The sequence below is a fragment of the Rhinoderma darwinii genome, chromosome 1, assembly GCF_050947455.1.
Source record: "Rhinoderma darwinii isolate aRhiDar2 chromosome 1, aRhiDar2.hap1, whole genome shotgun sequence".
NCBI lineage: Eukaryota > Metazoa > Chordata > Amphibia > Anura > Rhinodermatidae > Rhinoderma > Rhinoderma darwinii.
In genome coordinates, this window is record NC_134687.1 from 253810708 (window position 1) to 253831900 (window position 21193).

Below are 21193 nucleotides of genomic sequence, written 5' to 3' on the forward strand. Positions count from 1 at the left end.
TAAACTGCCGGAATCGGCGCGCGCTTCGATTCCGGCAGTTGCAGCAGGAGCCAGGCTGTGTAGAACAGCCGTGCTCCTGCCGCTGATCGTGTGGGTACAGTCATAGTACCCGCGCCATCACAGGACGGATATATCCGTCCTCCTGCGCGAACTAGCAGCTGCTGAGGACGGATATATCCGTCCTTCGGCGTTAAGGGGTTAATACGTTGCTAGTAGTAGTGTGGGAGATAGTGTGCGGATCCATGGTGCTGTTGACCTCCAACTATGTTGTTCAGATTTTGTTTCACAATCGATTAAAAAAGGACTATGGACTAAAGCTTTAAATGTCAATGGCCATTCTAAGCTAAATGTGCCTTCTCTCGTCAGATCGCAGAAGTTACACATATTAAGACCTCGCTAGTACCAGTTTGGGAGGCGGTCTGGGAATCTGTTTTGCTGTAGACCTATTGTTTGACGTTTAGAGTTTTTTTCACAATCGATTAACCCCTTAATGACCGGACCATTTTGCACGTTAATGACCAAGGATTATTTTTTGTTTTTTCACGGTTGCATTCCAAGAGTCGTAACTTTTTTTTTATTCCGTCAACATAGCCGTATAAGGGCTTGTTTTTTGCGGGACGAGTTGTATTTTGTAATTGCACCATTTTTAGATGCTTATAACATATTGATTAACTTTTATTAACTTTATTTTAGGAGAGAATTGAAAATAAGCAGCTATTCCAGCATTAATTTTCACGTTATAAATTTACGCAGTTTACTATGCAGCGTAAATAACATGTTAACTTTATTCTATGGGGCGGCACGATTACGGGGATACCAAATATGTAAAGGTTTTATATGTTTTCCTACGTTTGCACAATAAAAACCCTTTTAGAAAAAAATTACTTGTTTTTGCATCGCCGCATTCCAAGAGCCGTCATTTTTTTATTTTTCCGTCGATGTGGCCGTATGTGGGCTTGATTTTTGCGGGCCAATGTGTAGTTTTCATTAGTACTATTTTGGAGTACATAGGACTTATAGATTAACTTTTATTTTATTTTTTATGGGGGGAATGGAAGAAAAGAGAGAATTTTGCCGTTGTATTTTGCGTTTTTTTTGGACGCCGTTCATCCGGCGGTTTAATTAATGTGTTCATTTTATTGGTCAAGTTGTTACGATCGCGGGGATACCATATATGTGTATGTGTTATTTGTTTTGACACTTTTACTGAATAAAACCACTTTTTGGGCAAAAAGTATTTGATTTTGACTGTAATTATTATTATTTTTTTCTACAAACTTTATTTAACTGATTGACATTTTTTTTTTTTTAAGTCCCACCAGGGGACTTCACTATGCGATATGCCGATCGCATATATAATGCTTTGGTATACTTCGTATACCAAAGCATTATTGCCTGTCAGTGTAAAACTGACAGGCAATCTGTTAGGTCATGCCTCCGACATCGCCTAACAGGCAGATGCTGAAGGCAGCCTGGGGGTCTTTGTTAGACCCCCGGCTGTCATGGAAACCCGACGACGACCCGCGATTTGTTTGCGGGGGCGCCGATCGGGTGACAGAGGGAGCCCCCTCCCTCTGTCAAACACATTAGATGCCGCTGTCACTATTGACAGCGGCATTTAATGGGTTAAACTGCCGGAATCGGAGCGCGCTTCGATTCCGGCAGTTGCAGCAGGAGCCAGGCTGAGTATAACAGCCGTGCTCCTGCTGCTGATCGCGTGGGTACAGTGACAGTACCCGCGCCATCACAGGACGGATATATCCGTCCTCCTGCGCGAACTAGCAGCTGCTGAGGACGGATATATCCGTCCTTCGGCGTTAAGGAGTTAAAAAAGGACTATGGATAAAAGCTTTTGAAGTCAATGGCAATTCTAAGCTGAATGTGCCTGCTCTTGTCAGATCGCAGTAGTTTAATGGCTTAACTCTCTAGTATCACTGTGGGAGACTGTCTGGGAATCTGTGGTGCTGTTGACCTATTGTTATGCAGTTTAGATTTTGTTTCACAATCGATTAAAAAGGACTATGGACTTAAGTTTTAAAAGTCAATGTCCAATTTAAAGGAACAGTGTCACCCAAATTTTTTTTTTAACCCCTTAATGACCGCCGATATGTCTTTTTACGGCGGTCATTAGTGGGCTTTATTCTAGAGCGCCGCCAAACTACGTCGCTGCTGTAGAATAAAGTAAACAGAGCAGGGAGCCGTGAAATCTCCCTGCTCTCAGCTGCCAGAAGCAGCTGAGGGCTGGGGGCGTCCCTGCTCTGCCGGGTGAGATCGATATTAGTATCGATCTCACCTGTTTAACCCTTCAGATGCGGTGCACAATAGCGAGCACCGCATCTGAATGGTTTTGGAGAGAGGGAGGGAGCGCCCTCTCATCTCACTGACACCCGGCGATAAAATCGCCGAGTGTCTGTGTCTTCTATGGCAGCCGGGGGTCTAATAAAGACCCCCAGGTCTGCCTGCAGCGAATGCCTGCTAGATCATGCCGCAGGCATGACCTAGCAGATGCCTGTCCGTTTTAAACGGACAGGCAGTAATACACTGCAATACAAAAGTATTGCAGTGTATTATAATAGCGATCGGAGGATAGTGAAGTCCCCTAGTGGGACTAGTAAAAAAGTAAAAAAAGTTTAATAAAGTTAATAAAAAAAAAAAGTGAAAAAAAAAAAATGAAAAACCCAGCTTTTCCCCTTACAAAATGCTTTACTATTAAAAAAACTACAATAAAGCAAAAAAGTTACACATATTTGGTATCGCCGCGTCCGTAACGACCCCGACTATAAAGCTGTTACGTTATTTAACCCGCACGGTGAACGCCATAAAAAATAAAATAAAAAACAATGGAAAAATTGCTGTTTTCTGTTAATCCTGACTTAAAAAAAATGTGATAGAAAGTGATCAAAAAGTCGCATCTACTCTCAAATGGTACCAATAAAAACTGCAAGTCGTCCCGCAAAAAACAAGACCTTATACAGCTATGCTGACGCAAAAATAAAAAAGTTACAGCTCTTCGAATGTGACAATGGAAAAATCTAAAAAATGGCTTGGACATTAGGGCCCAGAATGCCAGCAGGGGGAAGGGGTTAATATCAGTTTGATGTTAGTGTTTTATTAAAAACGTTTGTATTAATTTGTGTGTTTGTGTGTTACTTTTTTTTATTTTTACACTTTTTCTTCCCTATGGGGGCTGCCATTTTTTTTTCCATTTCTGTATGTGTCGATTAACGACACATACAGACATGGAATACGGCAGCTCAGTCCATAGGAGTCAATGAACGGGACCCGTCCCATTGACTTTGCACTATGGCTCTGTCCTGCGCAGACGCAGGTCAGAGTCAGACAGAGCAGAGCAGCTGTTTGCAGGGAGAGAGCAGGCGCCATCTTGAAGACCAGCTGCACTGCAGGTAAGATGTGTGTCTCTGCATGTCCCACTCTCTACCTCACAGACTCCCGCTCTCGTGACCCCCGACGGGCACCCCCACCCGACGCCCCCCTCCCTTGTGTGAAGCCCGTCTATCCAGCCCTTTCTTGGTTATATCTGCGTCTGGGAAAGCTGGGTGACCACCATTACCCCTCCTACTGGAGTGTTTAGGGATGTGACTAATGAACCTCTCACACTCCAGTAGGAGGGGTAATGGTGGTCACCCAGCTTTCCCAGACTCCTGAACGGTAAATCCCTCTAGTTGTTCTGAGACTATTTGGGGATGTGACTAATGAACCTCTCAGTCTCAGCACAATTAGACAGATTTACCGTTCAGGGGTCTGGGAAAGCTGTGTGACCACCATTACCCCTCCTACTGGAGTGTGAGAGGTTCATTAGTCACATCCCTAAACACTCCAGTATGAGGGGTAATGGTGGTCACCCAGCTTTCCCAGACGCAGATATAACCAGGAAAGGGCTGGATGGACGGGCTGAGGGTGCACAGGGTTTTTGGTGACCCCCTCTGTCATGTGATCGGACCTAGGTTACCGGTTCATCAGACGGGGTTCATGTGACTATAACTCTGTCCATAACAAGAGACAGTGCACTCAGGACAAGCCCTGCCCTCATGCCATAGTTGTGTGGTTCTGTCTACGGTGATGGCGGTGGGTGGCTCTGACACCCGCCTCCCCCGTCGGGTCATCTCAGGACAGAAGGGGTGTCCGGATTGGAGACACAGCGCCGCACCTGTCCTCAGGTTGTGTCTGGTATTGCAGTTCACCTCCATTGAAGTGAAAAGGACAGAGCTGTAATACCACACACGACCTGAGGACAGGTGCGGCGCCATGTTTTCCTGGACGACCCCTTTAAGACTTTTCCCGTGTGTGTGTGTGGCAGAGTGGAATGTGCACGGGCGCCGCTGATACTTCATAGCCGCTTATCAGCTGTTTTGAAGAATCAGCGGCGAGAACACACACACACACATCCCCCAAACACACAAAATCAAGTGTAATCAAGCGTTTTTTATGTGTTTTTTTTTGCACGTAAAATGTGCAAAAAAAAAAAACATGTAAAATACACTGCGTGTGAACCGGTCAACTGAAAAGTCATTCACTTCACTTTCATCATTCTAAGGCTGGGTTCACACGACCTATTTTCAGGCGTAAACGAGGCGTTTTACACCTCGATTTACGCCTGAAAAGACGGCTCCAATACGTCGGCAAACATCTGACCATTCATTTGAATGGGTTTGCCGACGTACTGTGCCGATGACCTGTAATTTTACGCGTCGCTGTCAAAAGACGGCACGTAAAATAACAGCCTCGGCAAAGAAGTGCAGGACACTTATATACATTATATGCAGGACACTTCTTGGGACGTAATTTGAGCCGTTTTTCATTGAATTCAATGAAGAACAGCTCCAAATTACGGCCGTAATTGACGCCTTGCAAAACGCAAGTACGAGCAATTACGTCTGAAATGACGGAGCTGTTTTCTCCTGAAAACAGCTCCGTCATTTCAGACGTAAATGCAGTTAGCGTGTGCACATACCCTAGGGGTATGTTCACACACAATGTTTTCATCTGAAAAATCGGAAGCAGAACGCCTACAAGCATCTGCCCATTGGTTTCAATGGGAAATACGGCGTTCTGTTCCGACAGGGCGTTTTTTACGTGGCAGTTTTCCAAAAACGGCACGTAAAAAGACGCCCGACCAAAATGAAGTGCACATCACTTCTTGGGACGTTTTTGGAGCCGTTTTTCATTGACTTTATAGAAAAACAGCTCCAAAAACGGCCGTTAAAAAACGCGAGTTTGATTAAAAAATGGCTGAAAATCAGGAGCTGTTTTCCCTTTGTTTAGTAAGCGTGTGAACATACACTTAGCCTTTTGGTGTGTCCTATAAGGCCTCATTCACACGAGCGTGGCGTTTTTGCGCACGCAAAAACGCGGCGTTTTGTGTGCGCAAAAGCCACTTAACAGCTCCATGGGGCAGCAGCATATGATGCGCGGCTGCGTGCTTTTCGCGCAGCCGCCATCATTATGACACTCCATTTGGATGTTTGTAAACAGAAAAGCACGTGGTGCTTTTCTGTTTTCATTCATCCTTTTGAGAGCTGTTGCGCGAATCATGCTGTTCGCACGGAAGTGCTTCCGTGCGACATGCGTGGTTTTCACGCACCCATTGACTTCAATGGGTGCGTGATGCGTGATGCGCGAAAAACGCCCAAAGAACGGACATGTTGTGACTTTTTTTCAGCGGACTCACGCTGAGTAAAAATCACGGACATGTCAGCACGGCCCCATAGACTAATATAGGTCCGTGCAACGCGCGTGCAAATCACGCGCGTTGCACGGACGTAATTCACGTTCGTCTGAATAAAGCCTAACTTCTTCCAGCTGCAGAATCACACCCAATATGGCTGCCAGACACTGCTTAGCAATTTGAAGACACCTTTACCTGGCTTGTGAGAGGGGGGGTGAGGTTCCCTCCCACATTTACAGCAGCTGTGAGTCAGGTTGCTTTGCCTTATTCACCTTGCTGTAATTCTGGGAAGTGCTCCCTCTGGTGGCCAACATTGGAAAACATGTCAAATTATTATTTAATTTTTAATACTTTCCACCATACGGAAAAAATAAAAAATACAGCAAAAAACTTAAAAAATATAATAGAAATAAGTAACGACACTTAAAAAAAAAGGTTTCATTTGCGACACATTCCCTTTAAGCTGAATGTGCCTGCTTTCATTAGATCACAGTAGTTACCCGGCTTAAGTCCTCACTTGTACCAATGTGGGAGACTGTCTAGGAATCTGTGGTAGTGTTGATCATAAGCTATGTCATTTAGATTTTGTTTCACAATCGATTAAAAAAGGACTATGGAATAAAGCTTTAAGGCTGGATTCATACGACCATGTTATGTCCGTAATGGACGGAACGTATTTCGGCAAGAAGTGACCGAACACAGTGCAGGGAGCCGGGCTCCTAGCATCATAGTTATGTACGATGCTAGGAGTCCCTGCCTCGCTGCAGGACAACTGTCCCGTACTGTAATCATGTTTTCAGTACGGGACAGTAGTTCCACGGAGAGGCAGGGACTCCATGGTCGTGTGAATCCAGCCTAAATGTCAATGGCTGTTCCAAGCTGAATGTCCCTGCTCTTGTCATATCGCAGAAGTTACACAGATTAATATCTCGCTAGTACCAGTATGGGAGGATGTCGGGGAATCCTTTTTGCTGTAGACCAATTGTTTGCCATTTAGATTTTTTTCACAATCGATTAAAAAAGGACTATGGATTAAAGCATTAAATGTAAATGGCCATTCTAAGCTGTAAGTCCCTGCTCTCGTCAGCTGGCAGAAGTTATATAGCTTAAGCCCTTGCTAGTACCAGTGTGGGAGACTGTCTGGGAATCCGTGGTGCAGTTCACATATTTTTGTGTTGTTTAGATTTTGTTTCACAATCTTTTAAAAAAGGACTGTGGGCTAAAGTTTTCTGTCTGTGGCTATTCTAAGTTAAATGTGCCTGCTCTTGTCACATCGCAGAAGTTACACGGCTTAAGACCTTTCTATTACCAGCGTGGGAGACTATCTGGTTATCCATGGTGCTGTTGACCTATTGTTATGCAGTTTAGATTTTATTTCACAATCGACTAAAAAGGACTAAAGTTTTAAAAGACACAGGTCATTCTATGCTGAATTTACCTGCTCTCCCTGCTCTTGTCTGATTATAGAAGTTACATGGCTTAAGACCCTGCTAGTACTCGTGTGGGAAACCATCTTGGAATCCGTGGTGCTGTTGACCTATTGTTATGCTGTTTAGATTTTGTTTAACAATCAATTAAAAAAGGACTATGGATTAAAGCATTTAAAGTCAATGGCCATTCTAAGCTTATTTTACCTGCTGCTGTCAGATCACAGAAATTACACAGCTTGAAGCCTCGCTAGTACCAGTGTGGAAAACTGTCCGGGAATCCGTGGTGCGGTTGACTAATTATTATGTCGTTTAGATTTTGTTTCACAATCGATTAAAAAGGACTATGGATTAAAGCATTTCATGTCAATGGCCATTCTAAGCTGAATGTGCTTGATTTCATCCGATCCCAGAAATTACACAGCTTAAGGCCTCGCTAGTACCAGTGTGGGAGACTGTCTGGGAATCCGTGGTGCGGTTGACTTTTTATTATGTAGTTTAGATTTTGTTTCACAATCGATTAAAAAGGACTATGGATTAAAACATTTAATGTCAATGGCCATTCTAAGCTGAATGTGCCTCCTCTCGTCAGATTGCAGACGTTACACAGCTTAAGTCCTCGATAGTACCAGTGTGGGAGACTGTCTGGGAATCCGTGGTGCGGTTGCCTTTTTATTATGTCGTTTCGATTTTGTTTCACAATCGATTAAAAAGTACTATTGAATAAGGCATTTAATGTCAATGGCCATTCTACGCTGAATGTACCTGCTCTCGTCAGATCGCAGAAGTTACACAGCTTAAGCCCTCGCTAGTACCAGTGTGGGAGACTGCCTGGGAAGCCGTGGTGCAGTTAGCTTTTTATTATGTCAATTAGATTTTGTTTCACAATCGATTAAAAAGGACTATGGATTAAAACATTTAATGTCAATGGCCATTCTAAGCTGAATGTGCCTGCTCTCGTCAGATCGCAGAAGTTACACAGCTTAAGGCCTCGCTAGTACCAGTGTGGGAGACTGTCTGGGAATCCGTGGTGCAGTTAGCTTTTTATTATGTCGTTTAGATTTTGTTTCACAATCGATAAAAAAGTACTATGGATTAAAGCCATTAATGTCAATGGCCATTCTAAGTTGAATGTACATGCGCTTGTCAGATCGCAGAAGTTACACAGCTTAAGGCCTCGCTAGTACCAGTGTGGGAGACTGTCTGGGAATCCGTTGTGAGGGTGACTAACTATTATGTCGTTTAGATTTTGTTTCACAATCAATTAAAAAGGACTATGGATTAAAGCATTTAATATCAATGGCCATTCTAAGCTGAATGTGCCTGATTTCGTCAGTTTGCAGAAGTTACACAGCTTAAGCTCTCGCTAGTACCTGTATGGCAGACTGTCTGGGAATCCGTGGTGCAGATGACTTTTCATTATGTCGTTTAGATTTTGTTTCACAATGGATTAAAAAGGACTATGGAATAAAGCATTTATTGTCAATGGCCATTCTAAGCTGAATGTGCCTGCTCTCGTCAGAATGCAGACATTACACAGCTGAAGTCCTTGCTATTACCAGTGTGGGAGACTGTCTGGGAATCTGTGGTGCGGTTGGCTTTTTATTATGTCGTTTAGATTTTGTTTTACAATCGATTAAAAAGGACTATGGATTAAAGCATCTAATGTCAATGGCCATTCTAAGCTAAAACGTGCCTTTTCTCGTCAAATTGCAGAAGAATAACACTTTAAGACCTGGCTAGTACCAGTGTGGGAAACCGTCTGGGAATCCGTGGTGCGGTTGACATTTTATGTCGTTTAGATTTAGTTTCACAATCGATTAAAAAGTACTATGGATAAAAGCATTTAATGTCAATGGCCATTCTAAGCTGAATGTGCCTGTTCTCGGCAGATTGCAGGAGTTACACGGCTTAAGGCCTAGCTAGTACCAGTGTGGGAGACTGTTTGGGAATCCGTGGTGCTGTTGACCTATTGTTATGTTGTTTAGATTTTGTTACACAATCGAATAAATATAAAAATAGACTAAAGCTTTAAAAGTTAATGGCCATTCTACACTGAAATGTGCCTTTTCTCGTCAAATCGCAGAAGAATAACACATTAAGACCTCGCTAGTACCAGTGTGGGAGACTGTATGGGAATCCGTGGTGCGGTTGACTTTTTATTGTCGTTTAGATTTTGTTTCACAATAGATTAAAAAGGACTATGGATTAAAGAATTTAATGTCAATGGTCATTCTAAGCTGAATGTGCGTGCTCTCGTCAGATCACAGTAGTTACACAGCCTAAGGCCTTGCTAGTACCAGTGTGGGAGACTGTCTGTGGTGCTGTGGACCTATTGTTATGCAGTTTAGATTTTGTTTCACAATCGATTAAAAATAAAAATAGACTAAAGCTTTAAAAATTAATGGACATTCTAAGCTGAAATGTGCCTTTTCTCGTCAAATCGCAAAAGAATAAGGGTATGTGCACACATACTAATTACGTCCGTAATTGACGGACGTATTTCGGCCGCAAGTACCGGACCGAACACAGTGCAGGGAGCCGGGCTCCTAGCATCATACTTATGTACGATGCTAGGAGTCCCTGCCTCGCTGCAGGACAACTGTCCCGTACTGAAAACATGATTACAGTACGAGACAGTAGTTCCACGGAGAGGCAGGGACTCCTAGCATCTTACATAAGTATGATGCTAGGAGCCCGGCTCCCTGCACTGTGTTCGGTCCGGTACTTGCGGCCAAAATACGTCCGTCAATTACGGACGTAATTAGTGTGTGTGCACATACCCTAACACTTTAAGACCTCGCTAGTACCAGTGTGGGAAACCGTCCGGCAATCCGTGGTGCGGTTGACTTTTTATTATATCGTTTAGAATTTGTTTCACAATCGATTAAAAAGGACTATGGATAAAAGCATTTGATGTCAATGGCCATTCTATGCTGTATGTGTCTGCTCTCGTCAGATCTCCAGAAGTTACACAGCTTTAAGGCCCCGCTAGTACGAGTGTGGGAATCCGTGGTGCAGTTGACTTTTTATTATGTCGTTTAGATTTTGTTTCACAATCGATTAAAAAGGACTATGAATTAAAACATTTAATGGCTATGGCCATTCTAAGCTGAATGTGCCTGCTCTCGTCACATCGCAGAAGTTACACAGCCTAAGGCCTCACCAGTACTAGTGTGGGAGGCTGTCTGGGAATCCGTGGTGCAGTTGACCTTTTGTTATGCAGTTTAGACTTTGTTTCACAATCGATTGAAAAGGACTATGAACTAAAGTTTTAAAAGTTAATGGCCATTTTAAGCTGAATGTTCCTGTGTTCGTTATATCACAGTAGTTACCTGTCTTAATACGTTGCTAATAGTAGTGTGGGAGATAGTGTGTGGATCCATGGTGCTGTTGACCTACAACTATGTTGTTCAGATTTTGTTTCACAATCGATTAAAAAAGGACTATGGACTAAAGCTTTAAATGTCAATGGCCATTCTAAGCTAAATGTGACTTCTCTCGTCAGATCGCAGTAGTTACACATATTAAGACCTCGCTAGTACCAGTGTGGGAGTCTGTTTTGCTGTAGACCTAAAGCTATGTCGTTTAGATTTTGTTTCACAATCGATTAAAAAAGGATTATGGATAAAAGCTTTTGAAGTCAATGGCCATACTAAGCCGAATGTGCCTGCTCTTGTCAGATCGCAGTAGTTTAATGGCTTAAGGCCTCTCTAGTATCAGTGTGGGAGACTGTCTGGGAATCCGTGGTGCTGTTGACCTATTGTTATGCAGTTTAGATTTTGTTTCACAATCGATTAAAAAGGACTATGGACTTAAGTTTTAAAAGTCAATGTCCATTTTAAGCTGAATGTGCCTGCTTTCATTATATCACAGTAGTTACCCGGCTTAAGTCCTCACTTGTACCAATGTGGGAGACTGTCTAGGAATCTGTCGTAGTGTTGACCTAAACCTATGTCGTTTAGATTTTGTTTTACAATCGATTAAAAAAGGACTATGGAATAAAGCTTTAAGGCTGGATTCATACGACCATGTTATGTCCGTAATGGACGGAAAATATTTCGGCCGGAAGTCCCGGACCGAACACAGTGCAGGGAGCCGGGCTCCTAGCATCATAGTTATGTACGATGCAAGGAGTCCCTGCCTCGCTGCAGGACAACTGTCCCGTACTGTAATCATGTTTTCAGTACGGGACAGTAGTTCCACGGAGAGGCAGGGACTCCTAGCAACGTACATAACTATGATGCTAGGAGCCCGGCTCCCTGCACTGTGTTCGGTCCGGGACTTCCGGCCGAAATACGTTCCATCCATTACGGACGTAACATGGTCGTGTGAATCCAGCCTAAATGTCAATGGCTGTTCCAAGCTGAATGTGCCTGCTCTTGTCATATCGCAGAAGTTACAGAGATTAATATCTCGCTAGTACTAGTATGGGAGGATGTCTGGGAATCCTTTTTGCTGTAGACCAATTGTTTGCCGTTTAGATTTTTTTTCACAATCGATTAAAAAAGGACTATGGATTGAAGCATTAAATGTCAATGGCCATTCTAAGCTGTAAGTGCCTGCTCTTGTCAGCTTGCAGAAGTTATGTAGCTTAAGCTCTTGCTAGTACCAGTGTGGGAGACTGTCTGGGAATCCGTGGTGCAGTTGACATATTATTGTGTTGTTTAGATTTTGTTTCACAATCTTTTAAAAAAGGACTGTGGGCTAAAGTTTTCTGTCTATGGCTATTCTAAGCTGAATGTGCCTGCTCTCGTCACATCGCAGAAGTTACACGGCTTAAGACCTTTCTATTACCAGCGTGGGAGACTATCTGGTTATCCATGGTGCTGTTGACCTATTGTTATGCAGTTTAGATTTTATTTCACAATCAACTAAAAAGGACTAAAGTTTTAAAAGACACAGGTTATTCTATGCTGAATTTACCTGCTCTCCCTGCTCTTGTCTAATTATAGAAGTTACATGGCTTAAGACCCTGCTAGTAGTCGTGTGGGAGACGGTCTTGGAATCCGTGGTGCTGTTGACCTATTGTTATGCTGTTTAGATATTGTTTAACAATCAATTAAAAAAGGACTATGGATTAAAGCATTTAAAGTCAATGGCCATTCGAAGCTTAATGTACCTGCTGCTGTCAGATTGCAGAAATTACACAGCTTAAGGCGTCGTTAGTACAAGTGTGGGAGACTGTCCGGGAATCCGTGGTGCGGTTGAATTTTTATTATGTCGTTTAGATTTTGTTTCACAATCGATTAAAAAGGACTATGGATTAAAGCATTTAATGTCAATGGCTATTCTAAGATGAATGTGCCTGATTTCATCAGATCGCAGAACTTACACAGCTTAAGGCCTCGCTAGTACCAGTGTGGGAGACTGTCTGGGAATCTGTGGTGCGGTTGAATTTTTATTATGTCAATTAGATTTTGTTTCACAATCGATTAAAAAGGACTATGGATTAAAGCATTTAATGTCAATGGCCATTCTAAGCTGCATGTCCCTGCTCGTGTCATATCGCAGAAATTAGACAGCTTAAGGCCTCGCTAGTACCAGTGTGGGAGGCTGTCTGGGAATCTGTGTTGCGGTTGACTTATTATTATGTCGTTTAGATTTTGTTTCACAATCGATTAAAAAGGACTATGGATTAAAGCTTTAAATGTCAATGGCCATTCTAAGCTGAATGTGCCTTCTCTCGTCAGATCTCAGAAGTTACACAGCTTAAGGCCTCGCTAATACCAGTGTGGGAGACTGTCTGGGAGTCCGTCGTGCGATTGACTTTTTATTATGTCGTTTAGCTTTTGTTTCACAATCGATTAAAAAGGACTGTGGATTAGCACACTTAATGTCAATGGCCATTCTAAGCTGAATGTGCCTTCTCTCGTCAGATCTCAGAAGTTACACAGCTTGAGGCCTTGCTAATACCAGTTTGGGAGACTGTCTGGGAATCTGTGTTGCGGTTGACTTATTATTATGTCGTTTAGATTTTGTTTCACAATCGATTAAAAAGGACTATGGATTAAAGCATTTAATGTCAATGGCCATTCTAAGCTGAATGTGCCTGCTCTCGTCAGATCGCAGAAGTTACACAGCTTAAGGCCTTTCTAGTACCAGTATGGGAGCCTGTCTGGGAATCCGTGGTGCGGTTGACTTTTTATTATGTCGTTTAGATTTTGTTTCACAATCGATTAAAAAGGACTATGTATTAAAGCATTTTATGTCAATGGCCATTCTAAACTGAATGTGCCTGCTCTCGTCAGAATACAGAAGTTACACAGCTTAAGGCCTCGCTAGTACCAGTGTGGGAGACTGTCTGGGAATCCGTTGTGAGGGTGACTAACTATTATGTCGTTTAGATTTTGTTTCACAATCAATTAAAAAGGACTATGGATTAAAGCATTTAATATCAATGGCCATTCTAAGCTGAATGTGCCTGATTTCGTCAGTTTGCAGAAGTTACACAGCTTAAGCCCTCGCTAGTACCTGTATGGCAGACTGTCTGGGAATCCGTGGTGCGGTTGACTTTTTATTATGTCGTTTAGATTTTGTTTCACAATCGATTAAAAAGGACTATGTATTAAAGCATTTAATGTCAATGGCCATTCTAAGCTGAATGTGCCTGCTCTCGTCAGATCACAGACATTACACAGCTGAAGTCCTCGCTATTACCAGTGTGGGAGACTGTCTGGGAATCTGTGGTGCGGTTGGCTTTTTATTATGTCGTTTAGATTTTGTTTTACAATCGATTAAAAAGGACTATGGATTAAAGAATCTAATGTCAATGGCCATTCTAAGCTAAAACGTGCCTTTTCTCGTCAAATTGCAGAAGAATAACACTTTAAGAACTGGCTAGTACCAGTGTGGGAAACCGTCTGGGAATCCGTGGTGCTGTTGACATTTTATTATGTCGTTTATATTTAGTTTCACAATCGATTAAAAAGTACTATGGATAAAAGCATTTAATGTCAATGGCCATTCTAAGCTGAATGTGCCTGTTCTCGGCAGATTGCAGGAGTTACACGGCTTAAGACCTCGCTAGTACCAGTGTGGGAGACTGTTTGGGAATCCGTGGTGCTGTTGACCTATTGTTATGTTGTTTAGATTTTGTTACACAATCGAATAAATATAAAAATAGACTAAAGCTTTAAAAGTTAATGGCCATTCTACGCTGAAATGTGCCTTTTCTCGTCAAATCGCAGAAGAATAACACTTTAAGACCTCGCTAGTACCAGTGGGGGGGACTCTCTGGGAATCCGTGGTGCGGTTGACTTTTTATTATGTCGTTTAGATTTTGTTTCACAATCGATTAAAAAGGAGTATGGATTAAAGCATTTAAAGTCAATGGCCATTCTAAGCTGAATTTGCCTGTTCTCGGCAGATTGCAAGAGTTACACGGCTTAAGACCTCGCTAGTACCAGTGTGGGGGACTTTCTGGGAATCCGTGGTGCGGTTACCTTTTTATTATGTCGTTTAGATTTTGTTTCACAATCGATTAAAAAGGAGTATGGATTAAAGCATTTAAAGTCAATGGCCATTCTAAGCTGAATGTGCCTGCTTTCGTCAGATCGCAGAAGTTACACAGCTTAAGGCCTCGCTAGTACCAGTGTGGGAGACTGTCTGGGAATACGTGGTGCGGTTGGCTTTTTATTATGTTGTTTAGATTTTGCTTCACAATCGATTAAAAAGGACTATTGATTAAAGCATTCAATGTCAATGGCCATTCTAAGCTGAATGTGCCTGCTCTCGTCAGATCGCAGAAGTTACACATCTTATGTCCTCGCTAGTACCACTGTGGGAGACTGTCTGGGAATCCGTGGTACAGTTAACTTTTTATTATGTTGTTTAGATTTTGTTTCACTGTCGATTAAAAAGGACTATGGATTAAAGCATTTACTGTCAATGGCCATTCTAAGCCGGATGTGCCTGTTCTCGTCAGATCACGGAAGTTACACTGCTTAAGGCTTCGCAAGTACCAGTGTGGGAGACTGTCTGGGAATCCGTGGTGCGGTGGACTTTTTAGTATGTCGTTTAGATTTTGTTTCACAATCGATTAAAAAGGACTATGGATTAAAGCATTTAATGTCAATGGCCATTCTAAGCTGAATGTGCCTGCTCTTGTCAGATTGCAGAAGTTATACAGCTTAAGGGCTTTCTAGTACCAGTGTGGGAGCCTGTCTGGGAAACCGTGGTGCGGTTGACTTTTTATTATGTCGTTTAAATTTTGTTTCACAATCGATTAAAAAGGACTATGGATTAAAGCGTTTAATGTGGATGGCTATTCTAAGCTGAATGTGCCTGCTCTCGTCAGATCGCAGAAGTTACGCAGCTTAAGACCTCGCTAGAACCAGGGTGGGAGACTGTCTGGGAATCCGTGGTGCGGTTGCCTTTTTATTATGTAGTTTAGATTATGTTTCGCAATCAATTAAAAAGGACTATGGATTAAAGCATTTAATGTCAATGGCCATTCTAGGCAGAATGTGCCTGCGCTCGTCAGATCGCAGAAGTCACACAGCATAAGGCCTCGCTAGTACCAGTGTGGGAGACTTTCTGGGATTCTATGGTGCTGTGTTTTTTTTTTTATTATGTCGTTTAGATTTTGATTCACAATCGATTAAAAAGGACTATGGATTAAAGCATTTAAAGTCCATGGCCATTCTAAGCTGAATGTGCCTGGTCTTGTCAGATCGCAGAAGTTACACAGCTTAAGGCCTCGCTAGTACTAGTGTGGGGGACTTTCTGGGAATCCGTGGTGCGGTTGCCTTTTTATTATGTCGTTTAGATTTTGTTTCACAATCGATTAAAATGGAGTATGGATTAAAGCATTTAACGTCAATGGCCATTCTAAGCTGAATGTGCCTGCTCTCATCAGATCGCAGAAGTTACACAGCTTATGTCCTCGCTAGTACCAGTGTGGGAGACTGTCTGGGAATCCATGGTGCGGTTAACTTTTTATTATGTCGTTTAGATTTTGTTTCACAATCGATTAAAAAGGACTATGGATTAAAGCATTTACTGTCAATGGCCATTCTAAGCTGAATGTGGCTGCTCTCGACAGATCACAGAAGTTACACTGCTTAAGGCTTCGCTAGTACCAGTGTGGGAGACTGTCTGGGAATCCGTGGTGCGGTTGACTAATTATTATGTAGTTTAGATTTTGTTTCACAATCGATTAAAAAGGACTATGGATTAAAGCATTTAATGTCAATGGCCATTCTAAGCTGAATGTGCCTGATTTCGTCCAATCGCAATAGTTACACAGCTTAAGGCCTCGCTAGTACCAGTATGGGAGACTGTCTTGGAATCCGTGGTGCGGTTGACTTTTTATTATGTCGTTTAGATTTTGTTTCACAATCGATTAAAAAGGACTATGGATTAAAACCTTTAATGGCAATGGCCATTCTAAGCTGAATGTTCCTGCTCTCGTCAGACCGCAAAAGTTACATAGCTTAAGGCCTCGCTATTACCAGTGTGGCATACTGTCTGGGAATCCGTGGTTCGGTGGACTTTTTAGTATGTCATTTAGATTTTGTTTCACAATCGATTAAAAAGTACTATGGATTAAAGCATTTAATGTTAATGGCAATTCTAAGCTGAATGTGCCTGCTCTCATCAAATCACAGAAGTTACTCAGCTTAAGGCCTTGCTAGTACCAGTATGGGAGACTGTCTGGGAAACCGTGGTGCGGTTACCTTTTTATTATGTCGTTTAGATTTTGGTTCACAATCGATTAAAAAGGACTATGGATTAAAGCATTTAACGTCAATGGCCATTCTAAGCTGAATGTGCCTGCTCTCATCAGATCGCAGACGTTACACAGCTTAAAGGAACAGTGTCATCACAAGTTATTTTTTTATAGGTTAAAGATGTTAGTGCTTTATTAAAAACGTTTATATTTATTTGTGTGTTTGTGTTTTACTTTTTCTTATTTTTACACTTTTTCATCCCTATGGGGGCTGCCATTTTTTGTTCCATTTCTGTATGTGTCGATTAACGACACATACAGACATGGAATACGGCAGATACAGTCCCATAGGGACTGTGAACGGCTCCCGTCCCATTCACTTGTGTGTACGGCGTCTGTGTGGGAACTGCGCATGCGCCGCTCCCACACAGTCCAATTTGAAATTGGCGCCGTCCGGCGCCATTTTCCTGTGGACCGGAAGTCGCGGCCGGACAGTAATATTACTACTTCCGGTCGCGGCTTCCGGACTTGTGCACTTGGACCAGCGGCAGCAGACAGAGCGGACGGGCCGGAGGGAGCCGCGGCGGCAGGAGCAGGTAAGAGATTTCAATGTATGTTCGTGTTTGTGTGTGTTTACTACTGTATGTAAACCTACTACACTGTGTGTTAGCTCAAAAAATGGCGACACACAGTGTAGGAGGTTACACCATTCAAACCCCTCGTTTATCCCGGCACTAGCCAGGATAAAGGAGGGGGGGATGCTGAGAGCTCACTAGAGCGAGGGCTTTTTACCCAATTTTGCAATGCTGCAATTTTGGGAATAGCTCCATCTAGTGACCAGAAATGGGAAATATTATAAATTAGAATTAATTTATAATATTTCCTGACTCGTGAAAAAAATAAAAAAAACTTGAACAATGTTTAATCACCCACACACTAAATGTTTAATTTAAAAAAAAAACAACATATTTTTCTAGCAACACATTCCCTTTAAGTCCTCGCTAGTACCAGTGTGGGAGACTGTCTGGGAATCCGTGGTGCGGTTGCCTTATTATTATGTCGTTTCGATTTTGTTTCAAAATCGATTACAAAGTACTATTGATTAAAGCTTTTAATGTCAATGGCCATTCTACGCTCAATGTGCCTGCTCTCGGCAGATCGCAGAAGTTACACAGCTTATGGCCTCGCTAGTACCAGTGTGGGAGACTGCCTGGGAATCCATGGTGCGGTTGCCTTTTTATTATGTCGTTTAGATTTTGTTTCACAATCGATTAAAAAGTACTATTGATTAAAGAATTTAATGTCAATGGCCATTCTACGCTGAATGTGCCTGCTGTCGTCAGATTGCAGAAGTTACACAGTTTAAGGCCTCGCTAGTACCAGTGTGGGAGACTGTCTGGGATCCGTGGTGCAGTTGACTTTTTATTATGTCATTTAGATTTTGTTTTACAATCGATTAAAAAGGACTATGGATTGAAACATTTAATGTCAATGGCCATTCTAAGCTGAATGTGCCAGCTCTCGTCAGTTCACAGAAATTACAGAGCTTAAGACCTCACTAGTACCAGTGTGGGAGACTGTCTGGGAATCCGTGGCGCGGTTGACTTTTTATTATGTCGTTTAGATTTTGTTTCACAATCGATTAAAAAGTACTATTGATTAAAGCAGTTAATGTCAATGGCCATTCTACGCTGAATGTGCCTGCTCTCGTCAGATCGCAGAAGTTACACAGTTTAATGCCTCGCTAGTACCAGTGTGGGAGACTGTATGGGAATTCGTGGTGCGGTTGCCTTTTTATTATGTTGTTTCGATTTTGTTTCACAATCGATTAAAAAGGACTATGGATTAAAGCATTTAATGTCAATGGCCATTCTAAGCTGAATGTGCCTGCTCTCGTCAGTTTGCAGGAGTTACTCCGCTTAAGGCCTCCCTAGTACCAGTGTGGGAGACTGTCTTGGAATCCGTGGTGCGGTTGACTTTTTATTATGTCGTTTAGATTTTGTTTCACAATCGATTAAAAAGGACTGTCGATTAAAGCATTTTATGTCATTGGCCATTATACACTGAATGTACATGCTCTCGTCAGATTGCAGAAGTTACACAGCTTAAAGAGAATGTGTTGCCAGAAAAACATGTTTGTTTTTTTTTAATTAAACATTTAGTGTGTAGGTGATTAAACATTGTTCAAATTTTTTTTATTTTTTTCACGAGTCAGGAAATATTATAAATTAGATTCTAATTTATAATATTTCCCATTGCTGGTCACTAGATGGAGCTATTCCCAAAATTGCAGCATTGCAAAATTGGGTAAAAAGCCCTCGCTCTAGTGAGCTCTCAGCATCCCCCCCCTCCTTTATCCTGGCTAGTGCCGGGATAAACGAGGGGTTTGAACGGTGTATCCTCCTACACTGTGTGTCGCCATTTTTTGAGCTAACACACAGTGTAGTAGGTTTACATACAGTAGTAAAAGTACACAAACACGAACATACATAGAAATCTCTTACCTGCTCCTGCCACCGCGGCTCCCTCCGGCCCATCCGCTCCGTCTGCTGCCGCTGGTCCAAGTGCACAAGTCCGGAAGCCGCGACCGGAAGTAGTAATCTTACTGTCCGGCCGCGACTTCCGGTCCACAGGAAAATGGCGCCGACGGCGCCAATTTCAAATTGGACTGTGTGGGAGCGGCGCATGCGCAGTTCCCACACAGACGGCGTACACAGAAGTGGATGGGACGGGAGCTGTTCGCAGTCCCTATGGGACTGTGGCTGCCGTATTCCATGTCTGTATGTGTCGATAATTGACACATACAGAAATGGAACAAAAAATGGCAGCCCCCATAGGGAAGAAAAAGTGTAAAAATAAGAAAAAGTAAAACACAAACACACAAATAAATATAAACGTTTTTAATAAAGCACTAACATCTTTAACATATGAAAAAAAAAATTGTGATGACACTGTTCCTTTAAGGCCTCATTAGTACCAGTGTGGGAGACTGTCTGGGAATCCGTGGTGCGGTTGACTTTTTATTATGTCGTTTAGATTTTGTTTCACAATCGATTAAAAAGGAATATGGATTAAAGCATTTAATGTCAATGGCCATTCTAAGCTGAATGTCCCTCCTGTAGTCAGATCACGGAAATTACACTTCTTAAGGCTTCGCTAGTACCTGTCTGGGAGACTGTCTGGGAATCCGTGGTGCGGTTGACTTTTTATTATGTCGTTTAGATTTTGTTTCACAATCGATTAAAAAGGACTATGGATTAAATAATTTAATGTCAATGGCCATTCTAAGCTGAATATGGCTGCTCTTGGTAGATCGCAGAAGTTACACAGCTTAAGGCCTCGCTAGTACCAGTGTGGGAGACTGTCTGGGAATCCGTGGTGCGGTTGACTTTTTATTGTCGTTTAGATTTTGTTTCACAATAGATTAAATAGGACTATGGATTAAAGCTTTTAACCCCTTAAGGACGCAGCCTAGTTTTGGCCTTAAGGCTCAGAGCCCATTTTTCAAATCTGACATATTTCACTTTATGTGGTAATAACGTCGGAATGCTTAAACCTACCCAAGCGATTCTGAGAATGTTTTCTCGTGACACATTGGGCTTCATGTTCGTGGTAAAATTTGGTCGATATATTCAGTGTTTATTGGTGAAAAATTGCAAAATTTAGAGAAAATTTTGAAAAAATTGCATTTTTCCGAATTGAAATGCATCTGCTTGTAAAACAGACGGTTATACCCCCCAAAATAGTTACTAGTTCACATTTCCCATATGTCTACTTTATATTGGCATAGTTTTTTGAACATAATTTTATTTTTCTTGGACGTTACAAGGCTTAGAACAAATTTTTTTTAAGGTACCTCTTGAGTTCTGAAGTGGCTTTGTGGGGCCTATGTATTAGAAACCCATATAAAACACCCCATTTTAAAAACTAGACCCCTCAAAGTATTCAAAACAGCATTTAGAAAGTTTTTTAACCCTTCAGGCATTTCACAGGAATTAAAGCAAAAGTGGAGGTGAAATTTGCAAATTTCATTTTTCTTGCTGAATTTAAATTTTATTCATTTTTTTTCTGTAACACAGAAGCTTGTACCAGAGAAACACTACTAAATATGTATTGTCCAGATTCTGCAGTTTTTAGAAATGTCCCACATGTGGCTTTACTGCGCTCGTGGACTAAAACACAAGCCCTAAAAGCAAAGAAGCACCTAGTGCATTTTGAGTCCTCTTTTTTTATTAGAATATATTTTAGGCAGCATGCCAGGTTTGAAGAGGTGTTGAGGTGCCAAAACAGTAGGAATCCCCCAATAGTGACCCCATTTTGGAAACTACAACCCTCAAGGAATTCATTTATGGTTGTTACCATTTTGACTGCACAGTTTTTTCACAGCACGTATTTGAATTGGGCTGT

At 42.1% G+C, this 21193-nt stretch overlaps 6 pseudogenes; all 6 read left to right on the plus strand.

The window, feature by feature from the left end:
• Nucleotides 1-7478: 7478 nt before the first annotated feature.
• Nucleotides 7479-7597, plus strand: LOC142669781 (5S ribosomal RNA; annotated as a pseudogene).
• Nucleotides 7598-7850: 253 nt separating this feature from the next.
• Nucleotides 7851-7969, plus strand: LOC142708988 (5S ribosomal RNA; annotated as a pseudogene).
• Nucleotides 7970-8036: 67 nt separating this feature from the next.
• Nucleotides 8037-8155, plus strand: LOC142737976 (5S ribosomal RNA; annotated as a pseudogene).
• Nucleotides 8156-10755: 2600 nt separating this feature from the next.
• Nucleotides 10756-10874, plus strand: LOC142675046 (5S ribosomal RNA; annotated as a pseudogene).
• Nucleotides 10875-13137: 2263 nt separating this feature from the next.
• On the plus strand, nt 13138-13256 carry LOC142674542 (5S ribosomal RNA; annotated as a pseudogene).
• Nucleotides 13257-14627: 1371 nt separating this feature from the next.
• On the plus strand, nt 14628-14746 carry LOC142736160 (5S ribosomal RNA; annotated as a pseudogene).
• Nucleotides 14747-21193: the final 6447 nt, after the last annotated feature.